This window comes from Somniosus microcephalus, chromosome 16 (assembly GCF_052327205.1).
Source record: "Somniosus microcephalus isolate GS21.2 chromosome 16, FLI_Smic_1.0, whole genome shotgun sequence".
NCBI classification, from domain to species: domain Eukaryota; kingdom Metazoa; phylum Chordata; class Chondrichthyes; order Squaliformes; family Somniosidae; genus Somniosus; species Somniosus microcephalus.
The window spans coordinates 75,619,888-75,632,794 of NC_141002.1; the positions used below are offsets into that span (position 1 = coordinate 75,619,888).

Consider the following 12,907-nt stretch of genomic DNA (forward strand, 5'->3'; position numbering starts at 1 on the left):
ACAATTTTTGCTTATAGTTTACATACAATTAACATTTGATATTGTAATACTTATTGTCAGTACGACTTGACAAACAACTGAAGGTTGTATTGGGCAAATTGTAAGAATATTGCTTAGCTGTCCAGTTGGCATTAGTCACTGTTTTGGACTGAATCATCATCAGTCATTACTGACTTCTGCACCAGAAGAACCAAATGTGACAAAAATTAAGCATTTTTTTCTATGATATATCATGGTATTGGCTTCTTTCTCTCTCTCACTGGACAAAGACGGGCTAATTTTACAATATTGTGTTCCTGATCGGTACTTCACTGGTGGGAGTGAATATCAGGAAATCACAGCTTCACTTCCGACAATTTTCTGATTAATAGGTAGAAGATTGTAGGAAGTGCTCTCTCAACTTGCTGATAAGTTTGCCAAGTGCACATTATATCCATAGAATTAAAAACCAGGTTTACTCACAGCAAATTGTCCAACTTGTTTTGATGCAAAATATGTTCAGACTGTAGACTTTGTGCCTAGCATAAGTGCCAGGATGTGCCTGCCTGTGACCTTTGGTGCTAGCTATGCCAAAGTATGTGAAGTTGGGGAAGGTTACTTAATTTTAATATTACAGGAGGGTGCCACACCGTTGGAGTGCATCTTGGGCAACCGCCAGAGAGGGGAGGCCAAGAATCCCAGTGGAAGATGCCCCACCTGGAGTGGGGGAGGTGGGGATAGCCCTCCTAAATATATCTCCATGCTTTTGTAAGGGGGTCGATAAATCTTTAAAAATTTTAACAATCTTCAGGGGTCTAGGCCACAACCCAGCCTGGACTTGCAATCCCACTTCCGCTAGATGGCAACCTAGTACACCAGCTCTCGCTCAGCATACTGGCCCTCTGCTCTTCCGCCAGTTGAGGACATGATCCATCCCGGGGGTCTCCTTTCCCCAGCCACAGTCCCTCCAATATTACATAGAAACATAGAAGATAGGAGCAGGAGTAGGTCATTCGGCCCCTCGAACCTGCTCCGCCATTCAATGAGATCATGGCTGATCATCCAAACTCAATACCCTGTCCCTGCCTTCTCCCCATATCCCTTGATCCCTTTAGCCTTAAGAAATATATCTAACTCCTTCTTGAATATATTTAATGAATTGCCCTCAACAAGACCCATTGGAACTGCTGGGGCAGGCTGGATCCGGCATATCTGATTCCCACACTAATCCATGATCCTTACACCGGACTTATGGTGGTACTGAGGTGGAAGGGTCATGGATTTTCAGCCCCTCTTGGGAAGAGGAGGGAGGAAGAAGAGGAGAACGGGAAAGCAGGCAGGCAGAGGGGGTAGGGCAGAGGAGAGGGGTAGAAGGAGGAACAGGAGGGGAGAGGAGGGGACAGGGAAGTAGGATGTAGAAGGAACAAGAAAGGGGTGGGAGAGAAAAAGGAAGGGAGTGTGGAGTGGGAATGGGGTGGGGAGAGGAGTGTGAGGGAGTCGGGGTGGGGAAGGGCAACAGTAAAATCAGGGAAACTCTCAACAATGGAGGTTGGGGCTGAATGGTCAGCTTGCCAAATGTTCTCAGTGGAGGGGGGCAGCAAATGCTCTCAGTTGGTAGTGGGGGGTGGGGAATGCTTCCATGGGTGAGCCAAGTGCCAATAGCTCTCATTGGAGTGATGCCAAATGGAAGGGGCAGAGCATGCCAAATACTGTCAGTAGAAGGGTAGGGGCTTGCAATTATTTCAATGGAATGAGATACCAAACCCTCCTAGCTGGGTGGGGCTACATGAGATGCCAATCCCTCTCATTCTGCTGGGCTCCTGAAATATTTCAGTGGGAGTAGAAAACTCCCATATGCTTTCAATGGGTGGGAAGGGTGGTGAAGTGGAAAGACTGCTGAATGGACTCGCTGAGAAGGGTGGGGAGCAGCACTCCCAAATGTGTGGTAGGGTAGGAGGGCCCCCGACTGCTCTCAGTGGAATGGAGGTTATTGAATTCTGGCAGGGAACAGGGTTGGCAAGCCTCTGGAATGCTTTTAATGAGGAGGGAATGAGACTATCACTGGGGATAGGGAGGGGGTTGGGATGCCATAAACTGGTGAAATTGCAAGAGGGGGCAGTAAGTATGCCATAGGTGGGATCTGGATTGCAGGTTCAAAATATTTAAGTAGCTGAAGTTAGACAGATTAAAATACAGTAGTTGGATTAGTTAAATTAATTACACCTGGGGCAAGAAACATCAATGAGGTGAATGTCCTTGCAGTGCTGGAACAGCGTAGTGAAGTAAGATATTAAAAATTGGATTTAATAAGGAAAAACAAACCAGGATTCATCTGTAACACCAATATACAAAATGGAGGGAATAGGTTAATTCGTGCTCCGAGTTGAACAATAGAAGTCTGTAAAAGTTGTATAAACCCAGATAAGGTTTAAACAGGACTACGGGGTAACTGCTGAGAGATTAAAACTGTCAAAACAACCCCTTAGAAAGAGGGAGAGATATATGGGTTCGGCCACGCGAGTCGACACCTTTGCACTTAAGGGTTTGTTAAGTGTGAAGCTCAATAGGGTTCTATTCTTTTAACTAACTAAAGTGTTTTTGCTCTGTAGAAATAATTCAAGAGAGAGAGACAGAAAGTCTGCGGATTGCCCGCTTTGGAAAGATCTACTATCTTAGAGAAATACTTAGAAAGACCAAGCCATCTGACAACAGCAAATGGACGATCGTAAAGTAATAAAATTGAGGCCCGGGTTATGAGAAAGTAACAGGACCAACTGATAACGAAATGTGAGATTTGTAAGCGACTGGAAGAATGGAATGTCATGGTTTTATAATTACAATTTAACTATAATTCTGTATATGTTAATAAGCTTATCCCCGCCTTTAGGGCAGGGCCTTAAGTTTTGTATAACTGTGTGAACCTCAAGAGATTCGGTGGAGTTGGAGCCTTGTGTTGGGACACAAGAGCCATAGCTCCCCAGGCCTGAATAAACCGTTTTTACTTCAATTATTGGGTCTGTCTTTCTTACAACAAGCCAGTGTTGTCGACTGTGTATATCACTCAGTCCACACTTTGGGGGCTTACATCAATTGGCGACGAGGATGGGATGTGCGTTCTGAACCAGACTCTCGGACAGCGTTAACCTAAGACGGGTGAGTATGTTTTAATTACCACCTGTAAAATTAGGGGTTAATCGCTGGCGAGACGGTGAGTCAGAATCGACGTATAAAAGAACTATAAAAAGAAAGACACCCTTAATTGAAGGCGGTTAAAAAGATAGGGATAAGGTGTTCCCTAAGCCGTATAACGGCGAACCGACGGGGCGGAAAACCCTGGGAGGCAGAGAAGTCCTCATTTAGCCGTAGGTAGGCGAACCGACGGGGCGGAAAACCCTGGGAGGCAGAGAAGTCCTCATTTAGCCGTAGGTAGGCGAACCGACGGGGCGGAAAACCCTGGGAGGCAGAGAAGTCCTCATTTAGCCGTAGGTAGGCGAACCGACGGGGCGGAAAACCCTGGGAGGCAGAGAAGTCCTCATTTAGCCGTAGGTAGGCGAACCGACAGGGGCGGAAAGACCCCTACCCCGGGGAGGCGGGAAATCCTCTTTATCCGTGAGACGGCGAAATCTCAACAATTGAATGAATGGGTGCACCGTGGTGAGTGAATGAGATAAAACCCTGCGGTCATAAGGAGGTTAGAACGGACAAGGGTGAGGTCTGTCCCCAGCACCTAGCCTGAGCCTGAATTAAGAGGACAGTAGTCCCACGTGACGGCCAGGATCAAGTAGGACGCCGGGAGCTACAGACCCCACAGTACCAAAACCTCGGGACTAAAGGGTTGGTGTGTGTCTAACGAAACAAAGTGACTAATAGAAAGCAAGAAACTAATGAAGGTGACGCTATGGGGCGAACAACGTAGCGTACAAACCTAATTCCTCAACATCGTGAATTATGCGTGAAACATAGCAGTTAGTTATGACTAAGAGGGTGGAAGAAGAATCCTCAAAGAACCTGGATTCTATAACCCGACTCCTGGAAAATAAAAAGAAACAGTGCAGAGAGCCAAAGGCTTGGTGGGGAGGAGCTAAAGATAAAGAGGCAACAGATAATGTAAGGAATTGAAACAGAAGGGAGAGATAAAGAAGGAAAAAGATCTAATTTGCAGGCGAGCCAATTTGAAACCCCAGCAAAAAACAAAAAACAAACAAACAGGGATTTGGAAACTAGGGAAAGATGTTGAGTCAGATTTAAAAAGGAAGGAAAAGATAAACTTAAAGCTTTACCAACATGGAAGTTATTAGCATCTGTACCAAGACAAGTAAAACACGAGATTTGCTGAGTGAAAGGAACCTTAGACATATGCTGAAATTACAATTTGTATAAAAATGTGTGAGTGTGGATGTTTTCCTGATTAGGAATGTTTAAGAGGATTCAATATTCCTTTGTCTGAAAATCTGTCCGTTAAGAAAAAGAAATGTCTGCTGTGTGTTGTAGCTCCACCCACTTCTCTGTGTTAAAGTAAAAGCATTTAACCCCTTTGTCTTGTCGGGGATTTTGGAAGTTTAAGAATGTGCAAATAAGATTGTGCCCTCAGAATGAAAAAAACCTATTACAATTTAAGTTAAGCTGAAGTGTAAAAACTGAGCAGAGCAACAAAAAGTTTGTTTAATGAAAGATTAAGTTTCAGTCTAAGATCTAACCTTGAAGTTATGAGGTAAATTAACCTATTAAAACCAGACTTTCATTGTGGCCACAGTGAAATTCTGGTTGATGTAAATTGGTGTAGTCCAAATTGAATAAGATAACTCAACTCCGCAAGAATATCCGATAGTGGCAGGTCCCTCTACAATATTTAATTGACTATGGTACTGGAAGCCTTATAGAAGGCGGGACTAGAGTTAAACCTTAGAAAGGTATAGGTAGGGAAGGATGAAGTAGTCTACCTAGGATACATAGTGACACAAGGGAAGAGACAAATGCCCAAAAACAGATGGGAGGGGCATTAGGACTGGCTGCGTGCTTTGATTGCTCGCAAGCTTCTAGGGATGGCAGCAGGAAGGGACCGCGCCAGAGAGGGGAGGGGGATCCGAGGATGTTTGTTGATGCATTGGTAGGGGGCCGACAGTGCAAAATGTTAATAGACACAGGAGCCACAATCTCATTGACAGACTTACCCTTACCCCGAACAAAACTTTCAGTTAGTATAGCAGGAATCGGTGGACGAAGAATCAGGGCTTATAAGAGCGAAACAGTCTTACTAGAAATTGGCTATAATAATAATACCTACACAGTTGTGGGTATGCGAGAGCACCGAAGGAACAATCCTAGGGATAGATATACTGCGAGAAGTAGGAGCTTTAGTCGACCCTAAAGCGAATGAAGTGTACTGGCCCCCAGATTATAACTCAAACAAACAGGCAGGCCCGGGAAACAAAGTAGAAATGGCCCAGCCTATACAGGATTTGATCAAAGGGGGGTAGCCAAAGGAAAATGTGTAAACCTATATAGATAGTCGGAATGCCTTTGGGGTGGTGTCTGATTACATGATAGCGGGAGTAGGCAGGGATATATGACACCAGGAGAAGACCCGTAAGAGACAAGAATATAATCAAAGAATTAGTAGGAACCTCTCTCCTACCCAAAGAGTCCGTAATAATAAATTAAAGCACACAAGAGGACGGGCAGCTAAACGATCAACTGAGAGAGGGAATCTGACCAATGAAGCCCAAATGTTCATGTTGAATCAAAGTGTGAAACCACAACTGTCTCTCAGTCAGGGATGTTTTTTGGGTTGCGTGAAGTGACGCAATAATGTTTAGCTCCACCTTCAAAAGCCTGCGAAGGAGTTAACCCTTTCCACTGACAGCTGTTTGAGTTCACCAAGTAACAACTTCAGTATTACTGAACAGAATTTAAAGATATTGGACATTATTAAATGTAAATTTCTTAATGTTGAGTTAATATTTCCCCACAGTGATAGAAGGAAAATTAGGATTTGATAAATGGAAGTTATCTTATAAACTAATTGCAGCACCATCTCAAATGGCCGGGAGACTGCTTGGGAAGCTGTCCTGTTACCCAAAGATAAATCTGGACAGATAGTTAGAGACATGAGGCCAAAGACCAACAGATTATACGGGATCGAGAACAGGATACACGGGACGACCAGAAGGAGGTCTTAGCAATAGATAGCAAAGTGATAACAGAAATAATGCCAGCCAAACCAGGGCTAGCACCCAGATGGTCAGGACCTTATGAAGTATTAATGAATAATGACACATGTGCTCATGTAGATGGGTCTGGAACGGGTAAAGGAAGGTGGAAACACTGGACTCAGTTAAAAATATATAAGAAGGACAATGAGTAAACCAGAGATGGTGCCCTTTTTGACAGAGTGAGGAGTATACTAGAAGATATAAAGAATGGGAAGGGGAGTTACTACATATATCAATGATAGGGCTGTGTATGATGATAATAGGCTGTGTATGATGATATTATATGCCATAGTTTGCATCTTCAGGTATGTCTGGGGACAGAGCCACAGAACAAGAAATGAACCAGATGTACAGCATTTTGAACTGATAAAATGGATAAGAGCAGAATAATTCTAACTGGCTGGTGACGACCAGCCCCCTTTTTGTAATTACAGGAACATTGGACGTCCGGAATGAGATGGAGCGTCCTCGCCTTGATTCTAGGGATAAATATAAGTATTGCCATTATCAAGGGGGATTAGTAATAAGGAGAACACAGGATGAGGTGTATTCTAGTGTAGCACATAGAGTTACTAAGCTTGCCATTAATATGAGTACTTTTGAGATACAAAACAAACCTGGAACTCCCTGTGGGTAAAACACTTAGAGGATCCACAGGAGGAAAAATCTATCTTACAAAGATGTAAGAAACGGGGAGTATTGGAAACGACCGGAGCAGGGTATGCGGCCGGGTTAGCAACAGTTAATAGCTTGGACATAGAAGGAGTAAACGAAGGAGTAGAAGAATTACAAGCAAAAATAGAGAAGTTACTAAAACAAGCTGCTGGAAATAGCCAGCAATTGACACTGGCAGGGAAACCAAACAATAATGCAATTGTCGGGGGTGGAAGAGATAGTAGCCCCCCATGCAGAAACAATCAATACAATTATTGATAGACTTAATAATGCTTCTCGCCAAACCGATAAGGAACTAATATGTGCCACGTAGGGCTCATGGCTATTGTTGAATGCTCAGCATAACATGAGGCAAATAAATAATGGACAGATCCCTGATTGGATTACTAATGAGGATCTGGAACCTTGGATTGACACAAATAAAAGCCTATGTAAGGAATGTAAAATGGGACAAGTGATTGTCTGACCCCATGGACTAAGATGATTGGCTTTGTACTGGCCATCCCACAATTCCCAGAAGGGGGACAACCCCGATACGACGTGATTAATATAGGAGAAGTACAAAGGGAAAGTGGGTTAAATGTCATGATGTCCCTACCAAGACACTTTGGGAAAGGGATGAAGATAATAAACAGAAGAATGAAACCTAAAGGGGGGTGGTAGTGGACGGGTGCCACCACAAGGGAAGGACATGGGTGTGCACACACCCCCCCACCGAGGGAGACACATCCGAGTACGGATTTACGAAAATTACCAATTGCACCCTCGAGGTTCACCCAAGGGGATACACTGGACCTGGGTAGCATCAAGGAACAATGGGACCTGTTGTGTCACCACAATTGAACAGAAATATGAATATCAAGATATGGCTTATACCATTCCCCAACCAAACCGTTGTATTGGTCGAAAGATACTTATACAGATAGGAAAACCTGGTCATTTGATAATATGAGACTTACTAAAAAGGGTTGAAACTTATGTCATACCAGAGCCCAAGACAATTCCTAAGTTAGAGGAAGCTTGGCAGAAGTTACGGCAGGAAACAAAGGAAATTTTAAAGTACTATCATAAAATAGAAGAAGGCTTAAAGAAACAACAAAAAGACATTAGTGCAACATTAGAGGAAACTCACCCACTTCCTCATATTTTGATAATTGGGGACCAGGATGGTCGGGGACTGTGGGCGCCTCGGTGGTACAAGGCATAATGATATTCCTCTTGATTGTTATTCTGATATATTGTGTATTTTTATTTCTCCAGTGCCTTTGTGCCAGAATGAGTAAGGCCGAAAGTGGTGTGGTGAAGGAAGTAGAGCCTGAGGAGGGGCAGGCAGCGATGTTAAGAATGGACAACTCCCCTGCCTCTCCAAGGCAAATGGTGTAAGACGCGATGGGAAGCGACTGAAATTATGTGGGATTAATTGGGCATGGTAATTAATGACCGGGCCGGCCAACCGTAAGATGGAGGTGGCAGAAGGAGGGTGGCAGAAGGAGGGTGGTGAATGAGGACTGGTGTGTGATGACAGTCTCGAATTGGCACGTCACACACCCCACGTGGGAATGAGGGACAGGCTTGAGCAGAAAAGCCTCAACCATTAGTGTAGGGTCTAAGGGGCCCCGGGAATGGTTACACCGGACGGAGTGCATAAAGGAAAGCCCACCCTAAAGGAAAGACCACCGTAAAGGAAAGACCACCATACCACAGAGGGGGAAGTCGGCCTCCAAATTGATAAGATATATATACATGTATAACCTAAACTGGTAGAAGGCCAGGGAGTGCACGCTCTGGCAGACACCAGGAAGTGGAAATACATGTTAACCTGTTTGGAGCAATTGTCCAAAGGTCAAAAGGGGGGACTGAAGTAAGATATTAAAAATTGGATTTAATAAGGAAAAACAAACCAGGATTCATCTGTAACACCAATATACAAAATGGAGGGAATAGGTTAATTCGTGCTCCGAGTTGAACAATAGAAGTCTGTAAAAGTTGTATAAACCCAGATAAGGTTTAAACAGGACTACGGGGTAACTGCTGAGAGATTAAAACTGTCAAAACAACCCCTTAGAAAGAGGGAGAGATATATGGGTTCGGCCACGCGAGTCGACACCTTTGCACTTAAGGGTTTGTTAAGTGTGAAGCTCAATAGGGTTCTATTCTTTTAACTAACTAAAGTGTTTTTGCTCTGTAGAAATAATTCAAGAGAGAGAGACAGAAAGTCTGCGGATTGCCCGCTTTGGAAAGATCTACTATCTTAGAGAAATACTTAGAAAGACCAAGCCATCTGACAACAGCAAATGGACGATCGTAAAGTAATAAAATTGAGGCCCGGGTTATGAGAAAGTAACAGGACCAACTGATAACGAAATGTGAGATTTGTAAGCGACTGGAAGAATGGAATGTCATGGTTTTATAATTACAATTTAACTATAATTCTGTATATGTTAATAAGCTTATCCCCGCCTTTAGGGCAGGGCCTTAAGTTTTGTATAACTGTGTGAACCTCAAGAGATTCGGTGGAGTTGGAGCCTTGTGTTGGGACACAAGAGCCATAGCTCCCCAGGCCTGAATAAACCGTTTTTACTTCAATTATTGGGTCTGTCTTTCTTACAACAAGCCAGTGTTGTCGACTGTGTATATCACTCAGTCCACACTTTGGGGGCTTACATCAGTAGGAAACTTTTATGCGAGGAAAGTCAGGTGGGAAGCCATTTCCACCCGACTCCCATGTTTAAACCGCTTCCCTGAGTTTCCTCACTCTTCTGTAGCTCCGCTGCTAAATCTGTCAAAGTGAGAGCCAGTAGTGAAACACCTTTGAGTTTCCTGGAATCGGACCGCTGCTGCACCTGGGATAAGTTTGACACAGTTAAGTGAGGCACAGCAGCTGTCAGGATCAGCTGTTCAAGACGCAGTGAGAATTTCCTGAAACAGAAGATGCTGGAGGTTTTTAAATTCAGATTTCTGCAGGTAGGAAGCAATATTTAAAGTTTTTTTGGCATTCTGCCTACAGACACGTGCACTTGCTTCTAACTGCCTCACACAGGGTCAGGCCACCAGTAGATTTTCCGACCCACAATGCCCCACCATCTGGGTTTCTCATGCTTCTTCAAGGTGCTACTTAAGGGCCATGATTGCAGGAGGTGGTTGGCTGCTCTTGCTCTACAGAAGGCTCATGGGACTGAGGTGGCCCTCATCTCATGTCAGCTTGCTCCTTGGCAGCTTGATGTTGCTTCTCCCGTTCCATCGGTGCAGTTCTATGAGGAAGATGGCTGGAGGCCTGGCATATTCTGCTGTCCTGAGAGATGGCTGTGGTTCCTGGGTGGTTTGATCCTCATCATGCTCTTCACCATCATCATTTGCCTCTTCCTGTGCCACCCGTTGCTGTGATGGATCTGCAGGAAAGGAGGGTAGAAGCTAAGAATTGATGTGCATTGCCCCCTTGGGATTAAGAAGACAGACAAAGGGTTGGAAAGTTGTGTCTGTGTGGTGGTTCATAGGATGCAAAGGCACCAGTGTAGGTTCTGTCAGTAACCTGGAGTGAGCTTTTAAAGGTGGGATGTCCCTCTGGTGGCCTGCCTTTGGTGGGCATTGTGTGTCAATTTCTCCTGCAAGAAGATACGAGTGAATGAAGCTAAGGCTAGCAGTTAAGGAGTGTGTAGCAAGTGACATTGGAAAGCTGAAGTTAGAGTTGTGGGGGTATGTTGAAGTGGAGAAAGAGGCTTTAGTTTTGTGCAAGTAAGTAATTGCTGTGAGGGGAGCTGGGTAGCCATGGTGTAAGATGCAAGTTCAAGTTCCTGTTAATAAGAGAACACTGTGAAGGGTTAGTTGAGTAAGTGTTGCTTTAAGAAGGTGAAGAATGTGCTGGTACCCAATGTGGGCAAGGAATAAAACAGAGGCATGCAATGTGTTACTAAGGATGTGGAACATTTTGTAGCACAGTTCTGCAGTCATAGGGTTGAGGGAGTCAGTGCCAGTGCCATCTCCCTCCAGGTGAGATGAGTGATAACTCTGGGTTCCCTGGTGGCACTTACACCCAGGAGTTTGCTCGTCTTGCCTTCAATGCCCTCCAGGAGGGCTTGGAGGTCTTAATGAGTGAAGTTGTGTGATGTTCTTCTCTGGCTTGATGCCATGCCCTGCTGCCCTCTGGGCAGAGATGGTACTTGAATGTTTATAATTCTTTATAAGTGTAACAGAAATATTGTTAAGATATGAAGTAAAGTTATTAGAGAGTGAAGTGCAAGAGCCAAGCACTGTTGCTCTTTGACCTGATCTCCTACTGAAGAAAACAAGCTGAGCTGTCTTTTTAAAGGTTGCACAGAAGTTTCCAGGTTGTTCAGCTGCTTACATCCATTTTCTACTGGTTTTACACCAATGCTTGCGCTGATGGGAATTCAAACTAGCAGACCCAGGAAACTCATGTGTATTTCCCTCTAGGAGCCACCAGCGGATGCAACATTTAAAAAAAAATAGTGCAACAGTGGTGGAAGTCATTTTGAGGAAATTCTAGGCTCTATAGACTATTTCTTTGTGATGCAGGTAACATTCAGGAATGTATTGTACCAGCTCATTTTTTTGCTCCTAACTTTACGTGACTATTGAAAATGAGTGTTCCCATTGAACAATCTACTATCCCAATATCATGGAGATACCAAAAAAATGAATGTCAGAACACTTTACACAAAGTCTCCTGACCAACTAACAGAAACAAGAAACAAAAGAAGAACTAGCTTCATACAGCTACTTCAAATCTTACCAAGGGGCTCTATAAACACACTTCCATAAACAATTAGGCCGCCAATTTGCCGGCGCTCAGAGAGCGGGTTTGGAGACATTAGGTAACCTGCTGTCAACCCACCTCCACGTGAGCCTCCCAGGTGTCGGGTCTGTCAGTGCAGAACTGACCCGACACCAAGTGGCGGGGGATACAATTGAGCTTGTTAAATGTGTTGTTAAGAGCCAATTTAATACTATTTTGAGGCTTCTTTCCAATTTTACGTTCTCCCCCACAGGTTACCCGCTGTTCGGGGAACACGCCAGCTCAACCTGCCGTGATTTGAGTCTGCTCTGATATTTCTGATAAGCTGACAGCTGCAGAAGTGGTGTAACGGATGCCATGTTGCAGATGGTGAGTTTCAGAGCGCAGAAAATGTTGGTTACTGCATTTTTAATACATATAGAGATTTCTTCAGCTTACAAGTTTTTAGATCCAACTGTACATCCAGTGCCACCTCATTGGGAGATCCTCGCTCACCATTGACAGATCGCTTCTGTCATCTCACCTGCCGCTGCCATCTATTGCAGCAACATCGGTGCCCTTGAAAAAATCTGACCTTGATCCTCCAAATCCTTCTACGATCAGCCCTAACACCAACATCACCAGGCACATCAACATCACCAACCTTCTCCGCCATCACCTGATGCTGCACTGGACACAGGGCATCAGCCCCTGACAACATTGCTGCCCAGGAGGCCAGCGATGGCATCACCATGGCCAGATTTACTTCACTTGACGCTGTACACCCTGGCTGCCACATGATGCGCGGGGTTGACACCATCCCACACCAGCACCGTGTAACATCCCTTTAATGGCCAAGCCATTCTATGCACACTCATCACTATAGCGGGGAAGCTATGTCTGAACATTCACTGGAACTCAGTAAGACACTTCTCAAGGTGCACTCAGATCTGTCCAATAAGGGGCAGTTTTGGAAAAATAGATTTCACTGTATGACAACACATTACCAGAAACTTCACATGGACATTGGCTAAACATCTCAAGTGCCTACCCTTGTGTGTTGTTAGTTGGTATGCTTGCAGTAGGATAAGGGTGAGTGTGAGGGATGGCTAGTGAGATGGGGAAGTGATAAAGTAGGTAGAGAGGGTTAGGTGGTGGTGCAAGGTAAGTTGGTGTGAGTAAGGATGTGCAGGAGAAGGGTATGGAAGGCAGAGTGATGGGGATGTGTTGAGTGGCACAGCAGGGTGAGTTTGTGTCGCTTTGCAGTAATGTTTCGTGATCCACTAAAATCATTGAAAGGTTGGCACCA

At 44.5% G+C, this 12,907-nt stretch overlaps 2 long non-coding RNA genes across 2 annotated transcripts in view; both read left to right on the top strand.

Annotated features, from left to right (window-relative positions):
* LOC147106296 (uncharacterized) overlaps positions 1-12,907 on the top strand; it is a 59,763-nt gene that overhangs the window by 110 nt on the left and 46,746 nt on the right. Inside the window, exon 2 of the long non-coding RNA XR_015081476.1 lies at positions 11,873-11,988. This is a non-coding gene — a long non-coding RNA (uncharacterized LOC147106296). The remainder of the gene's footprint in view (positions 1-11,872; positions 11,989-12,907) is intronic.
* LOC147106297 (uncharacterized) lies at positions 2,208-9,452 on the top strand. Its single transcript, XR_015081423.1, has 2 exons — positions 2,208-2,766; positions 8,127-9,452. It is a non-coding gene; the product is annotated as an uncharacterized LOC147106297 (long non-coding RNA).